Source organism: Cylas formicarius, unplaced genomic scaffold, assembly GCF_029955315.1.
Source record: "Cylas formicarius isolate icCylForm1 unplaced genomic scaffold, icCylForm1.1 PGA_scaffold_212__1_contigs__length_18245, whole genome shotgun sequence".
Lineage (NCBI taxonomy): Eukaryota > Metazoa > Arthropoda > Insecta > Coleoptera > Brentidae > Cylas > Cylas formicarius.
In genome coordinates, this window is record NW_026844270.1 from 12,501 (window position 1) to 17,571 (window position 5,071).

General features: G+C 51.3%; 3 non-coding genes across 3 annotated transcripts in view; all 3 read right to left on the reverse strand.

Annotated features, from left to right (window-relative positions):
• Positions 1-976, reverse strand: part of LOC132697547 (large subunit ribosomal RNA) — a 4,073-nt gene extending 3,097 nt beyond the window's left edge. The window contains exon 1 of the ribosomal RNA XR_009618178.1: positions 1-976. This exon is cut by the window's left edge and continues 3,097 nt beyond it. This is a non-coding gene — a ribosomal RNA (large subunit ribosomal RNA).
• Positions 977-1,486: 510 nt separating this feature from the next.
• On the reverse strand, positions 1,487-1,641 carry LOC132697545 (5.8S ribosomal RNA). The gene has a single exon (XR_009618176.1). It is a non-coding gene; the product is annotated as a 5.8S ribosomal RNA (ribosomal RNA).
• Positions 1,642-2,207: 566 nt separating this feature from the next.
• LOC132697546 (small subunit ribosomal RNA) lies at positions 2,208-4,138 on the reverse strand. Its single transcript, XR_009618177.1, has one exon. It is a non-coding gene; the product is annotated as a small subunit ribosomal RNA (ribosomal RNA).
• Between the last annotated feature and the right edge of the window lie 933 nt (positions 4,139-5,071).

The window sequence follows — 5,071 nt, forward strand, 5'->3', positions numbered from 1 at the left end:
GAGACGAACCTTTACTTTCATTACGCCTTTAGGTTTAGCGAATCCCAATGACTCGCGCACATGCTAGACTCCTTGGTCCGTGTTTCAAGACGGGTCCTGAAAGTACCCAAAGCTATAGCGTCGCAGATCGGTCACGCTTTTTTACGAGCGAGGGTCGGTTCGAGAACTTCGAGGCCAACAGTCACCGGAGGTCGGTACCGGCACCGGGTCCGATAGCCGACTAGTATCCGGAGCGCTTGCCGCGAGTCGAACGCTTTTAAAGCGACCCGTGACCTTTCTCGTACCGTCGAGCGAGTCGGTCAGGATACCGCGGGTCCGCGCGATTCGAGAAAACCGCGCGGGCTCCGCCGCGGACCTTAGACCGACGCCCGACGGATCGCGACGTCCTACCAGGAGAAAAGTGCACGCGTTCGATGCCGGGTCGAAAAACGTAAGGCGCGGAAAAGGTAACGGGTAACCGTCCTCCCCGTCGCGCGAACGTCTCGCGCCGACTCCGAAACGCGAATGAATTTCTCCCTTCGACCTTTCGGGTTTCTCAGGTTTACCCCTAAACGGTTTCACGTACTATTGAACTCTCTCTTCAAAGTGCTTTTCAACTTTCCCTCACGGTACTTGTTCGCTATCGGTCTCGTGGTCATATTTAGCCTTAGATGGAGTTTACCACCCGCTTAGGGCTGCACTCTCAAGCAACCCGACTCTGAGGAGATCCCTCCCGCGATCGACGGCGGTCGCTACGGGCCTGGCACCCTCTATGGGCTGTGGCCCCGTTCAAGAAGGACTTGGACGCGCCGGACGATCTCGGGATAACGGAACCTCCCTAACACCACATTTCCCGGCGCCCGGTATCGGCCGCGGGATTCGGTGCTGGGCTCTTCCCTGTTCGCTCGCAGCTACTGAGGGAATCCTAATTAGTTTCTTTTCCTCCGCTTATTAATATGCTTAAATTCGGCGGGTAGTCTCACCTGCTCTGAGGTCGATCGATAAAATCATTATATATATATATATATATATATATATATATAAATATATATATAAAACGTAGACGTGAATTTCGAAACGGTTCAGCGTTTATATTTAAAACCGCTATATCCACCACTCGTTACGCGGCCGCAAACGATCAGACGTCGGACACCTTTTCTTCTTATCGAGAAAATAACGGACACGACGATCGTCAATTTTGCGCGGACCTGCGACATACGCGGGCGGTTTTAATTACGCTCGTCTCTCGCGCTTTTAAGCGAGCGCGACGCGACGAACCGGTGCGTCGAAAATCGACGTCGTTCGCAAACTCGGTCGCGTTCCTTAGAACGCGGCCGGAGTTTCGCTTTCGCGTTTTAAAACGTCGCGAGACCGGGTAGGAGAGAGATCGCGCGCTAAGCGCGAACGTGCTGTTGCTCCTCACTCCTTCCCGCGCTACACGTCCAACTCGCTCCGACGTTTCTCGCGCCTCGCGGGCGAAAAAACCGAGCAGTCTTTAAATTGGATACGACCCTCAGCCAGGAGTGGTCCGGGAACAGAATCCGAGGACCGCAATGTGCGTTCGAAATGTCGATGTTCATGTGTCCTGCAGTTCACAAGTTGACGCGCAATTAGCTGCGTTCTTCATCGACCCACGAGCCAAGTGATCCACCGTTTAGGGTAATCTTTTTTCGATCGGTTTAACGCTTTTCGTCTCCGAAAAAGAGTCGTCGGCGTTGTTATCGACACATACATTTTTTTTACGGAAGGCGAGGTATATACCTTTCGACGTAAAAAAAAAAAAAAAGTTCGATTTCGGGCCGGTCTATCCGACGGAACACTTCGCCGCGCGCCCTTTGTTCTTTATTATTCAGACGGTAGGCGCGCGCGCGTTCGCGTTCGGACGACCCGCGCCGGTTTAAAGTTTATATACACACCTCCTCGCGGGTCGCGGGTGGGTGTAAGTACTTTTCGGTGCTCCGGGCGAATATCGTTTGACACCTTGTCGACGGCGAGCGCGAAACTAGGTTTCGCGCTTCGAGTTCCGTCTAGGTACCCGGAATTTTGTCGGCGCTCCTCCTACTCCTACTCCTCTCTCCCCTTTTTTACGGTGGTCGAGTGGTCGTCGTAGTCGTCGAATTTAATCGCGGCCGACTTAAAGATCGACGCGAGATATTTTCGACCGAGCGTCAGCGACAAAAATTCGTTCGACTAAATAAAGACAAACTGTGTAATTTTTATTATCACTTTAATGATCCTTCCGCAGGTTCACCTACGGAAACCTTGTTACGACTTTTACTTCCTCTAAATGATCAAGTTTGGTCAACTTCCCGGACACATCGACGACGCCGAAACGCCATCGGCGTATCGGTCCGAAGACCTCACTAAATCATTCAATCGGTAGTAGCGACGGGCGGTGTGTACAAAGGGCAGGGACGTAATCAACGCGAGCTTATGACTCGCGCTTACTGGGAATTCCTCGTTCATGGGGAACAATTGCAAGCCCCAATCCCTAGCACGAAGGAGGTTCAGCGGGTTACCCGGGCCTCTCGGCCAGGGAGGACACGCTGATTCCTTCAGTGTAGCGCGCGTGCGGCCCAGAACATCTAAGGGCATCACAGACCTGTTATTGCTCAATCTCGTGCGGCTAGAAGCCGCCTGTCCCTCTAAGAAGAATTGTTTGTACGCAGACAGTAAAAACCGCGCGCGACAACGGGGCGAACCCCGAGCCGGCCGGCCTTTGAGATGTCTAAATACGCCTAGTTAGCAGGCTAGAGTCTCGTTCGTTATCGGAATTAACCAGACAAATCGCTCCACCAACTAAGAACGGCCATGCACCACCACCCACCGAATCAAGAAAGAGCTCTCAATCTGTCAATCCTTCCGGTGTCCGGGCCTGGTGAGGTTTCCCGTGTTGAGTCAAATTAAGCCGCAGGCTCCACTCCTGGTGGTGCCCTTCCGTCAATTCCTTTAAGTTTCAGCTTTGCAACCATACTTCCCCCGGAACCCAAAAGCTTTGGTTTCCCGGAAGCTGCCCGCCGAGTCATCGGAGGAACGTCGGCGGATCGCTAGCTGGCATAGTTTACAGTTAGAACTAGGGCGGTATCTGATCGCCTTCGAACCTCTAACTTTCGTTCTTGATCAATGAAAACGTTTTTGGCAAATGCTTTCGCTTCTGTCCGTCTTGCGACGATCCAAGAATTTCACCTCTAACGTCGCAATACGAATGCCCCCATCCGTTCCTATTAATCATTACCTCGGGGTTCCGAAAACCAACAAAATAGAACCGAGGTCCTATTCCATTATTCCATGCACACAGTATTCAGGCGAAGTTTTAGCCTGCTTTAAGCACTCTAATTTGTTCAAAGTAAACGTGCCGGCCCACCTCGACACTCAATGAAGAGCACCGCGGCAGGATTGAGTTGGACCGCCCGCGTGAACGGGCTAAGTCCACCGGCAGGACGTCTCGCGGCACGCCAGTTAACACCGCGGACGATGAACCGGCGGCGCGAGACACAAATTCGACTACGAGCTTTTTAACCGCAACAACTTTAATATACGCTATTGGAGCTGGAATTACCGCGGCTGCTGGCACCAGACTTGCCCTCCAATTGATCCTCGTTAAAGGGTTTAGAGTGTACTCATTCCGATTACGGGGCCTCGGATGAGTCCCGTATCGTTATTTTTCGTCACTACCTCCCCGTGCCGGGAGTGGGTAATTTGCGCGCCTGCTGCCCTCCTTGGATATGGTAGCCGTTTCTCAGGCTCCCTCTCCGGAATCGAACCCTGATTCCCCGTTACCCGTTACGACCATGGTAGGCGCAGAACCTACCATCGACAGTTGATAAGGCAGACATTTGAAAGATGCGTCGCCGGTGCGAGACCGTGCGATCAGCGTAAAGTTATTCAGAGTCACCAAGTTGAACGATGTCGGGCGCGAACCCGCCACCGATTGGTTTTGATCTAATAAAAGCACTCCTTCCGTCTCCGGTCGGACCTCTGTTTGCATGTATTAGCTCTAGAATTACCACAGTTATCCAAGTAATTGTGGGTACGATCTAAGGAACCATAACTGATTTAATGAGCCTTTCGCGGTTTCACCTTAATTTGGCTTGTACTGAAACATGCATGGCTTAATCTTTGAGACAAGCATATGACTACTGGCAGGATCAACCAGGGAGCTGTTCTACGTGTCGAGCGCGCCGCCGCCGCCGCCGCCACGGATGACGACGATCGGGCGCGGTACGACAACAAACAGTCTCTTTTTTAAAAATAATAATTACGCGCGCGAAACGCGTTTATTTTATTTTTAAATAGAAACAGACGCGACCACTTTGTGTGGCGGTGATAGCGTGCGAGTACGGAAATGAACCGTTCCCGACGCCACACTCGTTATTATTATTATTCGGACGCGATCCGTCCAATTTTTTTTTGTTGGTAATAAATATCGAGACGACGTGAGTGCGCGATCAAACAATCCGACTCGCGCGCGCATAATAAGCTTTAAAATGCGGCGCGCGTCGAACCGATGTGCCTCGGGCAACGAACGTCGATCGACGGAAATTTTCGGACATTCTCTCGATCACTCTTCGCTAGATTGAAAGCGACACGAGATTTCTCGAAAGAAACGTTCCGGATTCGCATATAAACTCGCTCGGTTAGATGAGAGTTATCGCAAATTTTTCGGAAGAAAAATATTATAGGGCGACCGCTTTCGAACCACGAAGTGCCAAATCTTACTTTAAAACACCCGCTAAGTTCGCGATCTAGCTGTATAAGGTGCGGAGCCTTAAAATGTTTTCGAACGCTCGAGCAATCGCTGCTACGAAGACGGGCCGATGGCAAACGAAAAACGGTCTACGTTCCCGTACCGATGAAGGAAACCAATTTTTCTTAAAAAATTGAACCCACGATACGAAAATGTTAAGCGAGCCAATTAATCGCGCCAAACGGTCGACTCGAAGGCGATCTAACGATCGAAAAAGCATTTTGCTCTGCGAAGGGAGAAGTGTCTATACGCACGACGCGGCGGTCGCGCTCGAGACCATCTCACCTATTATAGGTAACGGACCATTCCTTAGTCTTCCGAACGTTTCACGTGAAAACCCGAATA